This window comes from Amblyomma mixtum, chromosome 4, assembly GCF_055824585.1.
Source record: "Amblyomma mixtum isolate Tamu chromosome 4, ASM5582458v1, whole genome shotgun sequence".
NCBI classification, from domain to species: domain Eukaryota; kingdom Metazoa; phylum Arthropoda; class Arachnida; order Ixodida; family Ixodidae; genus Amblyomma; species Amblyomma mixtum.
The window spans coordinates 37,546,319-37,561,943 of NC_143015.1; positions in this window are offsets into that span (position 1 = coordinate 37,546,319).

The following is a 15,625-nucleotide window of genomic DNA, read 5'->3' on the forward strand; positions in this document are numbered from 1 at the left end:
ATGCACACTTCGTCAAACTCATTGTCGCAGTCGTCGTTGGAGTCGTCATGAAAGTCACTGTAGTCATCGTCGTCGGTTTCAGCGTCGAGCAGCTCCAAGGCGGCTTCAAAAAGGGCCATTACGGTGGTGCTACGGCAAGCGATACCGACGAATCGACGCACGCACACTGACCGAGCGTCTGCTAGGCCTACACTTGAGTCCTCGTTTTGGCAGCGCTAGTGTTGCTGGTGTCGCCGCTGCACTTGAACTGGCGCTGCACGTTGGCGGCACCGCTGCGGCACTAATCAGAACTGGTGCAGCCGGTGCAAGCCAAATCGAAGAGACCTATTGTCGACAGGCTCTGGTGATGGTCTTCATCACGAAAGTGTTCAGAGCGTAGCACTGTTGTCTTTGACGGCTCGAAATCTCTTCGCTTCACAGCAGCGACTCACTTCACGGAAAGCTTTTTATTTTGCGGGAAATAATGAAAGACCACATCGTTGCAGCCGCTGGTGTTCGTGCACCAGGCTGCGTCGAACGCCGAATGGTGGGTCCACCACTTCACTCGATGCTGCACACGTTTCTGTACCTCACCACAAACATAAAAACGTACAAATACAGAAATACAAGGCAGATCGAAGCAGATTATGATGACCCGCACGCAGAAACAAGCACGGTCGCAGAGGCTGCGAAGCGATGGATCACCAGCGTTTACGTCACCATTCCGCGGTTTCCGGTTTCGGCTCGCATCGTCAGGCTCATCAGCAGCGATCGGCCACCGGTGGGGGGCGGAGCTACCGCACAATTTTAAACGGCGATTGCATCGCTCCTAAGTTATGAATCTGTAAAAAAATTTCACCCGCATAATTTATAAGGTTCCCTCATCCACACGTGAGCATCTTCGTGAATTCGAAAGACTCTTCAGCTTCCCTTGAAGTGATCACCATCAGCCTGACTACGCCCACTGCAGGGCAGTCTTCTCCCATTCCCATGTCTCTCCAATTAGCTCTGTCCTTCGCCAGTTGCGGCCACCGTGTCCCCGAAAACTTCTTAATCTCATCCACCCGCCTAACTTTCTGGCGCCCCCTGCTATGCTTGCCTTCTTTTGGAATCCACTCTGTAACCCTTAAGGTCCAGAGGTGACTGAAGTGGTCACATTTAAAGATGAAGATCCCGCTTATCATATCTTTCAAGAGGTAGGTGAGCGTTACGCCGATATCCTGCATGCTGAAGGCTGCAGCTGAGAAGCAGAAAGGTGCGGGTGCTGCCGAAGATCCGGAGCTTCTTCACGTGGTCACGGAGTTCCACATTGAAAACGGGCAGGTCAGTGTTGTAAGCGACGGAAGGCAACGACGGTGGCACAGGTGGCTCTGAGCGGCCGGCGTCGGCCAGTGTGGACTACGGGGAGCTTTCTGGCTCGACAATTATGCCTCAATCATGGTCATCACAGTGACATCAGTGGCAGCGCTAAATGGACTATGTCAGACAGTGGCCGATCCAATGCTGGAAAGAACTGCGAGCGCTCTTCTGGATCAACTCTGTTATATCTCGACGATGGGCATCACCGTGACACCGAGACAGACAGTCCAGCAGCTGCTAGAGGTACCCGTCTGCTCATGGGTCATGTTGACAAGGCTGTCCAGAGCAATATGTCTCTGATACATTGCGCCAATCACATATGCAGGGAGACCATGCAACGTACTCAGGCACTGAAAAACAGATTAGGCTCTATGATGAGCTCCCTGAATGAAGCAAGACTGTCGTGCATACTCGTGTGCACCTGCAGACTCGGACAGCCAACCGCAGTTATGCGAAATTTTACACAAATGAGCTTATTTGGCAGCACTCGCCGCCCAGATTCGCTGCCTTCATAAATGCAGTTAGTTTCTATTTTCTCACAAAATACTTCTCCTATAATGTCGAAAAAGTTGTTCCTTTCCTGCTTTATGATGAAAATGCTGTTGTACTGTTCACAGACATCAGTATTTTGGACTTGCCGTCCCACACTTTGGATAATGCCCCAAGTACATTTATTGTTCATGGAATGTTTTCTGAAGAATTGTATTTTGTTGCTCAATAAAAGGCAGCTGTACTAATAAGTCATTAGCTGCATTGCAAAAGCTCGTGGGAAGACATTTCCTGACTAGTTGGAATCATCCCAAATGGAATGGTTGCTTTTGCATCTGAGCCTCTTTCAGCGGGTGGTGCTCTGATGCACAAATAACTCTTTACTCTGGTTTTCTTCACACCACTGAACCAGAAGACATAAGCCTTCAAGATCAGGACTATTGGAACAGAAAACTGCGTCAGCACACCGTCAATAGCTCTCGAAGATAAAGAATTAGACTGGTTGAGGTCACTGACCAGATTATAGACAGGAAGGTGAACGCAGCTTTCCAGATGCAAATTGATCATTTCGTTTCCAGATCGTTTCTGCCATCCTGCTCTGCGTAAAAGCGACACGTTTTGTGAAGTAAACTAGCTGAAAGTATGCGCTTTGTCCATCTGTGTTTTCGTCTTTAAGTGCCTTTTAGCGCGATTTGATCAGATGACACGATCTTGGCTGACAAAGGTTTCCCTGGTATCCGTACAAAGCTTGCTCACAGGGGAGTAGACATGATCATGCCACCCTTTGCAGCTGGAAGTGGCCTCCCATCTTCACCCGAAGAAATGGAGCAAGCGTACAGCATTGCATCTGCGCGCATTCATGTAGAGAGGGCGATTCAAAGGACTAAGCTGTACGGCATCCTGAAGCATGAAGTCCCAACTTCACTTACTTCGTCTACGAAGGAAGATTTTCATATGTGCTGGGGGATCACCAGGGGGCGTCAAGAAGTACAGACGCATTCATGTCAGCTCCGCGAATTCAGTGGTTTAATGGCGGCATTTTTCCTACGTTGATCGCAAAAGTGTTTCAAACGTGTTTGAGAAGGTCCAAGCAACCCGAGGAGACCACATTTGTGCCTGTAAGCGCATTTTAAAGTGTTTATCATCATTTGAAGTTCGCCAGCATGACACACCACGAAAGGCCTACTTCGACTGACCGGGGAGGCAGCGACCGGCGAGCTGCTGCCACTGCTGACCACAACTGGCTCAACGATGACGATGGGCATTACTGTGGTGCAAAACCCACATTGACCCAAAGGAACTAGAAAAAGAGAAATGGATCATGCGGCTGAAGAAGCAAGCCGAAAAAAATCGAGAACGAAGAACGTCCCCGACGATGCCAGCATGGTGCCGGAGACACGGCCGCAGCGAACACTGCCTCTATTGTGAAGACCAATGCGAAGAGCGACACCATAGCCTATGAAGAGGCAGGACGGAAACGCTCTGAATGTTCAATAGCCTCAGACCACCCAAGACTTCCAGCGACCGGGTGGAAAGTGGTTCTGCGAACCAGAGAAGGACTTACAATGCTAAAGAGCACCACTGAGATGAGAACTGCAGCAGCCGAAAGCCAGAATCAAGGAAGAGGAGGCACCCAAGGACAGACTGGTTATAAATGCTAAGCAAGGAACGATTACCTACCACTTGCCTAGCTACGAAAACGCAAGGAAGGTGGAGAAAATTGAAACAGTCACGATCGGACACAAGGAATGCGGTGTGGCCCCCTACATAAACGCACCAGAAAGTTGTGGCAAGGAAGTCATCCATAGAATCGATGAGGAATACACAAGCATGTACTAGAAGCCAGGTGTAGGCAGGCACAGAAGGACTCAATCACACAATACAGTCGAACCCGGATATATATCGAACCCACATATTTCGAATTATTGGCTATATCGAACACACAGATTACCCCCTTGAATATACTATGTAAAAGTATAGGAAAGTTGCATTGTATATCGAATTCCATTTTCGCCGGACATTAGATATATCGAACGCCGCGCCGCGCCCCTGGAACGTGCGCTTTCCCCAAAGACATTCCTGCCCGGTCCTCAGCCGCCACAGCGGAGAACATTTCCGCAGTCAGTCAGCAGGCGCAGGGTCTTTTTTTTTTCTGTTCCCCGTTTTTGCGCTCCACCGGCGCGAGCTTTCCCCCTCCTCCTGTACCGCCGGCGTGTGCTTGGTCAAGGTAATTGGAGCTCAGCGAAGAGAGTGCGTGGCATGGAGACGCGCGGCGACGTTTCCAAGCCACGCTTCCTGGGGAAAGGGAGAGAAAACTGTCGCTCGTGGGTCTGAAAAGGAGAGCTCAGAAAAAAAAAAAGCGAAGCCCAGAGCGCTGATCTTTCTCCCTGCTCTTTCTTTTCCCTCTGTCATTCCTTCGCAGCCGCGTTGACTGCCACTCGCATAGGCTTCGCTCAGACCACTCCATCTGCGCCTCGCGTGTTTTTCTTGTGTCTGCCTGTGTTTCAACACGCGACGTGAAGCAGGCCACAGTAGCCAACTGTTTTGGCAAGGCAGGCCTTGAAGTGGCCGGAGATGAATGTCTGGAAGATTTAGATGACGAGTGCTTGGACGACGCATTTCGCGACTTGTCCAATTTTCCCGGTGCCGTTCCGTCCGAAGTGACTGTTGAGGACTTTATTATAAACGCTGACAGCGAAGTTCAAGCGGTAGCCGACCTCGCTGATGAGGACATTGTGGCTGGAATAGCTGGCGTTCAAGACGCCGATTCCAGCGACGACGAGGGCAACTGCGTTGTCGAAGAAACGCGCCCGTGAACAGCCACTGAACTGGTGTCAGTGTTCAGCCTGATTCGGCGCTGCTGCGGCGAAATGGAAGGAACTGGGCTCTAGCACCTGGACAATCTCGAGAAGATCGAGACCAGTGTTTTGAACTTCGTTTCCCAGAGGAAAAAGCAGCCCAAAATTAGTAATTTTTTTTTTCGCGAAATAAAGCGCTTTCATATTGCGTGCCCATACTATGTGATTCGAGGCTGTTCCAAACGGTAAGCCACAATATGTTATGATCGGGAGTGAAGTTTTAGTCTATATCTGTACATCGAATTTTCGTTATATCGAACTATTTTCCGATCCCCTTCGAATTTGATATATCCGGGTTCGACTGTATATGTGGACGACCCCACCCTCTGGGTTCCCACGGGCAGTGACGTGCAGATAGCTACACTGCTATTGGCCGGGGAGGTGGCTTTTCTTCGAAGACAGCTCATGCTGTTTACTCAAGATAAGGATCTTACGCATGCTCCTTGATGGTTTCCCTTTTCCCTTACATGTCCCATTTTGCATATTAAAGGGAGACGCTCCTCGAAAACATTTTTTTTTTTAATATTGATGTTAAGTTTCCAAATATGTTTTCATTTTAAAGATGGCTTCATATTCTAAACACCATGCATAAGTGAAAAATTACCGACGATTACGTTAATTCCTAATGCGAAATTTGAGCGCAGCAAATAAGCTGTTTCACCTTTTCGATAGTGAGTCAACCCCAGCTGCGGAGTTGGTTTCAGGGACAACGCCGCCGATGCCGACACAAACAATATGATACCCTCGCTTCCGCAGCGCTAAGAACCAGGTCTAGCCGTGGGAAGGTGGTCACGTATTCGTCGACGTGCCGGGGCCTACGTGAAATAACCGGCGCGTCGGCAACTGAAGAGCACCCTATCCGCCACACAAGAACAGGGGGGGGGGGGACCCTTTCCTCCTCTTTCTGCATGGTGGCGACGGTGTTCTATGCAGTCACGTTATCTTGACTCTCTAGCGGCGTCAGCGGCATCCAGCGGTATCAGTCGGTCGCTGCTAGCGCTGGGGGGATGAAAGGGGGGCGGAGCTGGTTACGAGGCCGACGACAACGCCGACGACGACGCGAAACCCAGGAACGGACGCCAAAGAGCTGCGCTCTAAGACAGTGCATGCTTCTGCAGCTGATGGGCATAGCAGTAAATATGTTAGGGCAGTGCCAACTAATTTTTCTTGCCCCCAACACTCCATTGAGTGTAAACAAGCAATACAATGACATTCGCCTCGCATGCAGAATTTTGAGACAATTTTCTATGTGGTGCTTGCTTTTCAGTGGATAGTGCCAGAGAATTTTTAAAATTTTCATACCAAAATATATTGCTGATTGTATTTAAACCTAGATATTGACACTCTACGTACCCTAAAGAATATGTGCGCCAAATTTGGTCTTGATTGGACTACTACAATAAGAACATGAAATGTTGTGCACAAAAGCCATGTTTGGCCCAAAATAAGAAGTTGAGAAAAATGCGACTGAAAGTTACAAAAGTTGTTTATTGCTGTTGTTGCAGCCATATATACCGTATTTACTCGCATAATCGGCACACTCGCATAATAGGCGCACCCCCAGTTTGGTCGCGAAAAATCGGATTTTTTTATTTCCGCGCATAATAGGCGCACCCCCAACTTGACACTGTGATCAATACTGTACTTACACACAAGCCGACGCCTACCCGCTACCCCTTCTAAGGTGAAAAAAAAAAACAGGCACGCACATTCCACAATCCAAGCTTATTCCACTATAACAGTCTTTGCTGAACTGACTACTAGTCCTCACTTGTGCTGCTGCCGTCGCAGCTGCTGTGGACCCACAGCAGGTACAACGACATCGCATGGAACAGCCGCACACAGTTTTCAAGGACGCTCACTTTACACGTCTGTTTGGAAAGGTTCATCTTCAGCCGGAAACCTTCCCGGCTTCGGCCCGCAAAAATTTCGGCACTTGGAGTCACATACAAAAATTTACGCACGCCACAGTCGCAACTGCCACACGAAACTTTGAGAGGCGAACAGCTAAGCGTCTTATCAACCCCGCTGCGAATGAACGGCAAAAGTTTGCGCCCGGAACACCCTTCACGATGAACCAATTATAAAAAACAACACACGGCCGTCGAAAAAAAAAAGAGCATTAACGGGCAAACAGCCCTTCCGTCAACTACCGATACCCCCTGAACCGCCGCACGGAGAATGCACGCTTTTCGCTACCTTTGGCAGCTCAGAAAGCGGCGGGACTCTCGGAGGCCACGTACAAAGTCGGAGGCGACTCGACACAAGCAACAGTGCCATCGCTATCTGTGCAGCGGCTGTGATATAAATCTTTTAGCTAGGTGCTGTGAACTGACAGTCTGTTTTTGTTTATCTCGTTCTGTTTTTCCGTTCTTTTTGTTTTTTGCTCGGTAAGCCCCACGTTATCACCATCACCATCAGGAAAAGAAATGCAATAGAGCTATCAGCGCCACCAGCGCCACATTTCGCCATTTTGCAAGCGGCGTGCGGTTGGTGTGGTCGTGTGTTTGACGATGGGGAAGTACGCGAGCTACACTGCGGCATTTAAGCTGAAATCTCTGCAGTATGCCCTGGAGCATGGGAATCGCGCTGCAAGCAGACATTTCAGTGTTGGGGAAACGAGCATTTGCTACTGGCGAGATCAACAAGAAAAGCTTCAAGCCACCACCAAGTCACGACGGGCCTTCCGAGGTGCAAAGTCTGGGAAGTACCCACAAGTGGAGGAGCAACTTGTTCAGCACATATGGAACCTCCGACGTGACTGTTGTGCCGTGTCCCTCATCGTGCAGACCGAGGCACGCAGAATTGCCCGAGCGCAGGGCATCGAAGCGAAGGACTTCAAAGCAAGTTCAGGGTGGACAACGCGCTTCATGCGACGCCGTGGACTCTCTCTGAGAAGGCAGACAACATTGTGCCAGCGCTTGCCCTCAGCATATGAGGACAAGGTGGTGGATTTCCACCGTTTTGTTATACGGCTGCGGCAGGAAAAGAACTTTATTTTATCGCAGATAGGAAATGTAGACCAAACCCCCCTCTGCTTCAACATGCCGAGGACCACAACTGTCGAAGAAAAAGGTGCGCGAAGTGTGCTTATCAGAACGTCTGGCGCGGAAAAGCTAAGGTGCACAGTGATGTTAGCAGTGACTGTGGACAGGCACAAACTGCCGCCTTACGTTATTTTTAAGCGTAAGACGCTTCCAAAGGGCACTTTTCCTCGCGGCATCCACGTCAGGGTCCAGGAAAAAGGCTGGATGAATGAGGAATTGATGCTGGACTGGATCAAGACAGTCTGGGGCCAGCGGCCGGGTGGTCTTTTGTACCCAGCCATGCTCGTTTTAGACAGTTTTCGCGGGCACCTCGTGGAAGGTGTACGGCGTAAATTGAGAGAGCTGCACACGGATATTGCCGTGATTCCGGGTGGCGTTACGTCGGTACAGCAGCCTTTGGACGTGTCCTTAGACAAGCCTTTTAAGGACAACGTCCGAAGGCTGTACACTAATTGGATGGCTGGGGGGCAGCATCAGCCGACTCCAGGTGGCAAAATTAAGAGGCCGTCTGTGGAAATGTTGTGTGGATGGGTCGACGAAGCATGGCGAGAGATCTCCGATGAAGCCATCAGGAAAAGCTTTAAGAAGACAGGCATCTCAAGCGCACTAGATGCGAGCGAAGACGACATGTTATGGAATTCAGACAAGGAAAATGAGTCCCCACTCAGCAGTGACGAGTCTGTGCTCTCGGACTCCGAATAGGGGGACGGGGGGAGGGGAGGGGGGCACCATGACATGTCTGTAAATAAATTGTGTGTCAGTCGACGTCTCTCGCCTGTTGAAAGAAAGGTAAGTAGGTAGCTTTCAGTTTTACTTTTATGCTTGATTTATTGGTAAATGTGAGGGTAGTCATGTTCTTAACATATGTTTAATTTTTAAGCGCGAGAATGCGAGTCAATTTTCGGAAATTTTACCCCGCGTAATCGGTGCACCCCAAACTTTCAGCCCGATTTTCTGAAAAAAAAGTGCGCCTATCATGCGAGTAAATACGGTACATGAAAATTGCACACAATGCAGGTCACGATATCTAGATCTAGGGCACAGCTTTCAAATTCACCAGCACCATATGTTGCTCCCTCAGAGACCTTGTGAGCAGCATCCTCAAGACGTGCCTTCTTGGCTAGAGACAGCGACGCTGGCACCTTGCCTCTGCTGTCAGCTTCAGTGACATACTTGACATCCTTCGCTTGTCACTATTTTTTCTCAGTGCAACCAGTTCCCTTGAGGGAAGTACTCCCCGTTCCTCGATTGACTCCTGGTGCAAGTTCAAGCGGGCAGAAGCGTTGGGCCAGGCAGCCCCAGCACACACCCCTATCCTGACCAACAGCCAGGCCAAGGCAATGCTGCCCACGTACAAAAGGCTCACGGATGAGCAGCTGCTCACTCGCTGTGTGAAGGGGAAAACCCAAAATGCAGCCGAATCACTCAACACTAAGATTTGGCCCGAAGGCAACATTTGCCTCGCGCACAGTCGTGGAGATGGCAACTGCACTCGGTGTGCTGTTGCCATCTCCACGACTGTGCGCAAGGCAAATGTTGCCTTCGGGCCAAATCTTAGTGTTGAGTGATTCGGCTGCATTTTGGGTTTTCCCCTTCACACAGCGAGTGAGCAGCTGCTCATCCGTGAGCCTTTTTTTTTCACAGCGCAGTCCCAAGGCACTTGGCAACGTGGTTCGTGCAGTCTTCTTTAGCGATGGGCAGACTTCCATACACATTTGCCGCTGACACAGCTGCATAGGCCTTGCTGTCGCCATCGCTGAGGAAGGTTGTAAATCTTAGAGGAGTACTGTAGTGGAGTACTCTTCCAAATCCTTCCAGCTCGTCTCCATGGCATCTGCTCAGCAATGTGCATTTTTTTCACACACTGGCATATGGAAAGCTTGCCATATTTCTTCCTCTTGTTCATTTTCAAATTCTTTCCGTGTACTGCAGCTCTGGAAGTAGTTGGACAAAACTTCAAAGTCCAGGCAAAGCCCTGTTTCTACAGAAATGGCTGTGCCTATGCCACTGTGGCTCTTGCGGCCTCTTTTTTGCCAAGTTCCATCAAGCATGACAGCTACATTGGCAGACCCCACTTCGTGTGCTGTTACTTTCCGGGCCAACTCCAAATTGTCAGCCACCGCTTTCTAAAAGTGACTTACAACGCTGCAAGAAAGGAATACAGTCGAACCCGTTTATAACAAACCTGGATGGAGCGAATTATTCTTTATATCAAACATTCAAAGCTGTATTAGCATTATTCATGTGAAATTCACTTTCAAAGACAACCTGTACATTTACAACGATCCCTCGTTATAAATTATAACAATATATTTACAACAAGCCCCTCATTCCCCTTCCCTTGTTTGCTTAATTGCTTAGTGAGGGCCTCGGTTCTGGCAGCCTTGACGCCATAGGAAGCATAAGAGGGTTCTCACACAGCTTCCACCCTCGCCGTTCGATGGCGTTCTACGTCACACCAGCGGTAACTCAGGACGTTCCACGTCCGCCGCTTACGAACGTGGGTGGCACTGATGAACACTTGTAAACATAAATACCCCCGAAAGCAGAAGATTTGACAGCCGTCGCCGTAGCTCAGCGGTAGAGCACCGGACGCGTAATTCGGAGGTCGTGGGTTCGGATCCCACCGGCGGCATGTGGTTGTTTTTTCTTCTGCTTTTCTAATCAATTAGCTTTAAGCGACAACATATTCAGTAATATTCTTACTTGATCTACACCACAAAATAAATATAAATAAATTTAAAAAAAATCCCCTGTGCCCCTTGGTTTCTGTGGCTGTTGGCTTCTTTCTCTCATATTTATAACGAGCCCCTCATTCCCCTTCCCTTGCTTGCTTAACCTGTACATTGGATATATCGAACTGCTGTGCGCGCAATTGGTGAACACCCACATGCACTGGCGGAGCCAGACCGCAGCGCCGCTTCAGAAAGAAAAGATATGCTTCCGAGGGCACGCAAGGAGAGAGTGGATGGGAAGCAACCGAACCGGCCGAGCAGCCCTGGGCTGCCTCGGTGCCACTGCTGCTGGGGTGTTTGGGAAGGGGAAAAAAATGCTTGGCGCCTTCACAGCGCTGCCTTACTGCGCTCCTATTCGCCAACTGCTTGTCGTCCATCCTTCCACCCCAACAGATGCACGCGGTCCGCCGCCACCGCCGCCGCCAACCCCTACCCTCCGGTGCCGCCGGCCGCCGCGCCGGTACTCATCCACGGTTTTATCTGGTTCCATCTTCTGTCCCTGTTTAGGACTTGCCCAGCCTCTAAATATGCGGAGGTGCTTTTTTTTTTTTTTTGGCGACGTGCTGTGCACCAAGCCGCACAGGCGCGGCGGTGCGTAGTTCGAATTATCCGTAGCGGAACCGACTCGCTTTCGAATTAACGAGCTTTTTTATACACAGATCTCTATGGAGCTTGGCCGGACCAAGCAGTGTAGTTCGAATTATCCGAAATTCGAATTATCGAGGTTCGAATTCACGAGCTTTCACTGTACTTGCAAAAAAATGGAACTTCTCTGAACATGACACTTGAAGAACTCACATCTGTGTTTTTCCGCATGGGCCTAGTGGACATGCACAGAGTGTGTGCATACTGGGAACAAGGAAGCAAATATGAGCTTGTGGCACAAATCATGTCCCGGAACCGATTCGAGGAAATCACGAGTCACTTGCACTTCGTTGACAAAGATGCTGCAACAGAAGCGACGATGGAAGACAAATGGTGGAAAGTGCGCCCCTGGCTTTCAGACCTGCGTGAAAACATGTTGAAAATTACGCAGGAGAACAAGTCTTGTGTTGATGAGGTTCTGATCCCTTTCCGCGGGAGGTCGCCTATACGGCAGTACCTGCCAAATGAGCCAAAGTGCAAGTGCGGACTCAAGCTTTGGGCCCGAGCAGGAGAGTCCGGGCTTTGCTATGACTTTGACGTGTATCCAGCATGTAGCAAGGGTTTTTATGGAGATCAAGGTGGTTATGAACCTGGTCTTGGGGCAGGAGTTGTGATCCAGCTATGTTCAAGTCTCCCTGACCGCGACAACAACCTCATTGTTGCTATAACTTTTTTTCGGGTCCTCACCTGGTAAGCGAGCTAACGCGCAGAAAAATTTCGTACATCGGCACTGTGAGAGAGAATAGACTACAATCGTGCAAGCTGATGAACGAAAAAGAAATGAAAAAGAAAGGCCGTGGCACACTTGACTTCTGCGTTGCATCATGCGGCGATCGAGACATCGTTGCCGTGAAGTGGTTCGACAACAGGTCAGTGACGCTCGTCTCCAAATGTATTGGCGTTGAACCAACAACAAGCGTAAAAAGGTGGGACAAGAAGCAAAAGTCACACATTGCTGTTGAGTGCCCCGCTATTGTGCCTCAGTACAATATGTCAATGGGCGGCGTTGACCTTCTAGACAAGATGTGCTACAGTTATCGCTTTCCGATGCGGGCAAAGCGTTGGTACATGTACATATTCTGGCACACTGTAAAAATGGCTGCAGTGAATTCATGGTTTCTGCATAAACGTCATGCCCAACAGCAAGGCAACAGGACAATGCCTTTGCGTACTTTTCTCTCCGAGCTCACGACTGGATTGGTACTTTACAGAAAACGGGCATCAGGACGACCATCTGAGAACAATCTCCCAGTCATGAGGAAGGTCTTCAGTGCAATTCCCAGAGATGTGAGGAAAGACGGAACAGAGCATTGGCCCATTTGGAACGAGCGCAGAAACAGGTGTAAGGCATGCAACGGGGGATACACCTTCATTTATTGTGCCAAGTGCCAGACGTACCTCTGCCTCAATAATGCCCGAAATTCTTTTACCCATTTCCACCAGGCTTAATCCAACCACCGACAAGCCGTTCTAACCACTGTACCACTGCCTGGCTTCTTGCAGTGGAAAAAAAAACCGTGTAAATGCAGCTATGGTTTAGCTCCCCTTGTGTGTTCTGTTTCATTACTTCCCAGTGTTGCATATATGCAACAAGCTGTAGTTCCTAATAAAAAATTATTCTTGAATATTTTTATGGTGTTTGTGTCGCTATTTGTGTTCTAAATGCAGGTAAACAACTTGTTTTCCAGCTTTCCTTGCGTTTTCTAGAACTGGGAATTATTGGGTTAAAAATGACTTCTTTTTGTTTGTAATTTTTCTCAAGATGTGAATTTTGGCATTCAGTCATGTTTGCGAACCTGATATCTTAACACTCATTGCAGATAGAGTAATACTTTTTTTTTTTTCAGGATGAACTCAAATGTGCTTAGCACACAATTTTGCAAGTAATTTTTAAATTTCATTTTAGAGAGTTTTAAAATGGCTCTTTTTGCGCCCACTACGCTGCTATGTTTCGACCTATGAACTTCATTATGCAATAAAATGAGAAACAATTGTTCAATCAGAAAACTGATTGCAATATTGTGCTTGTTATTCTTTCTAGTGTCTAAAAATGTGTTAATCTGAAGGCTTAAATCATTGGTTGTTTGGCGACTGGTTTTGCAGTGGTTAGACTAATTTGTGTAATTATATCCCGAAATACAGTCAAATCTCGTTACAGCGAACCTCAGATTAACGATTTTTTCAGAATTCCGAACATTTCGAAAATCCCCTTCCGAAGGCCTATGCTTTCAATGTAAAAATTTTTCAGTACTACGAATTTCAAAATACCGAATAATTCAGAATAACGACTGCAATTTTATCGCTGTCACTCAAGTTAAATACCTCATTACTACAAATTTACATCCACCGCAGAAAGGGAAGCGGCAAGTTCGGAACCAATCGCGGGATGCGAGCAATACAATACGTGGCCTCCGCGACCAGCTCTGGCAGTAGCCAATCTCGGAGGCCGCGTCCGGGTAAACTAGCCAAATCCAAATCCAAACGTGCAGGTGGGTTGCGTGCGTAACTAGGCCTGCTTTTTCTTGCGCACTAATCTGAGCCTGCGGAGCGCCCGTGCCGTTGTCTTTCTGTTTGTTGAGGACGTGTTGATATTCGGCTGCCGCACGATCACTCTGCCCCTCGGACGACGATGAATTATGCGGTGCCCACCAGAAAGACATCGTGGCCATCGTGAGCAGCGTTCGCGAGCCGGAGGATGGCAGTGACAACGTCGACGTGGAGGCGGAGATCGCTTATCGCCCGGACGACTGCGTCTCAAGCTCCGATGTCTTGAGTGCCATTGGGAAGGTGCGCGTCTTCCTTGGAGCTTCCGCCAGTGTGCCCGAAGCGGTACACAAGAAAGTCGACGACATCGAGTCATTTGTCTTGCACCGTTTGTGCTCCATGAAGCAGAAAAAGATCACAGATTTTTTCAAATAAATGCTATGTGTTCTACCGTGTGCATTTATTGGCCGGAAATGACTATTTCCCAGCGTACCCGCTACTGTAGAGCTGAGGTAGGTGATCTCTAATTATTGGCGCTACTCTACGAGATTTTCACTTTAACGATATTTCAAAATAACGAATGATTTCCGGTGGTCCCTTGAAATTTGTTATATCGAGATTTGACTGTAATTGGTTCACAAAAAAACTAATTTCATTTTTGAAATCCGCACGAAAAACTACACAAGCATGTCAAGTTGCATAAATTTTGGTTGCTAAATAAGGAAAATGCTTTTAAGACCAGTCTCCCCCCTCAGTCCAGATATAACCATGATGTGTTATATAATGATTAGATTTTCGGTTTGCTCAGTATCCTTAGAAGAGGGCTTCACTGCATTTCCAACCAGAAGACTTCTGCGAAAAATTCAAAGACATGCTCGAGCAGGTGAGGATACACCACTTCAAAGCACGTCAAAATTAGGGATAAAAAACCAGGTACCTGCACTCGAGCAATTTTCAGAGAACTACCATTTCATTGCTCTAGATGCCTCGCCATAATAAGGCCGGATTCAATAGCAGGCCACGTTGCATCCACTTGTCGTAAACTGCTGCTCACAAGAGAGCAGTGCACGTGTTTCAGAGAAGACATTTGTTTTCATCTCCAACTGCCTTATCACCCGTGGTCGTGACCCGATGGTGGCTTCGTAAAAACTGTTGCGTCTCTGAATGAATAAAGGAACAGATACCACTTGTATCAATCGTGTTGCCTTCTTATTCATTTTTTGTGCCATGAAGTCAACCTGAAAAGCGACCTGCGAGCACAAAACAGACATTTGATGCAGTGCATTTTGTGTTTATAAAAATGGAGCTGCCCCGACCAGGATTAAACCAGCGATGACAGGCACAGCAACTGAATACTTGAGCTACAGAGGCCCCGTGACATGTAGCTCTGAATAACAGCAGATCAGCAGACCTCTACATGCAGAGATCAGAAACCTGCACTCACCGATTGTTCTCGCCTCCTTTTAAGAACCTACTTGTTGCAGTATAGTTGTGGCAGTCATCCTTGAGGTCCCCTCCTTGAAGAGCACGAGTGGGGGGCCATGCACTGAGCCCCCAGGGGAACTGGCCACTGCTTGCGCTGCGCTCGCCACGACAAGAGTAGTAGACTGGTCAGCTCGGTTTCACTGCCCTCAACCTGCAAGGTGATGTCCACATTAGAGCAAGGAAAAATAAAAAAGAAGAAGAAACACCCAAATGCACACACTGTAGCTCATAGCTATTAACAAGGCAGGAAACTCTGCCGCGGCAGTAATCACCCCTTCACAGTTCCACTTTTCCCAATTGATTAGTTTGAGAAATTCACGTTTTACTTTTTATATACATTCTCTGCTTGTGTACAGTGATCCAATTGGCCGAAGTCACTTTGGAGAAGCTTTTCAAGCACCCGAAAGTGCACTTTACTGCAGAAATCCGAGTTTTTGGCGCAAATTATAGCTATATGAAACCAAGGAAAGAGTGAGGGTACGTTTCTTTTCTATCACTGATCACTGGGATATTAACAGATGTAATTATTTTTACACAAAGTAGC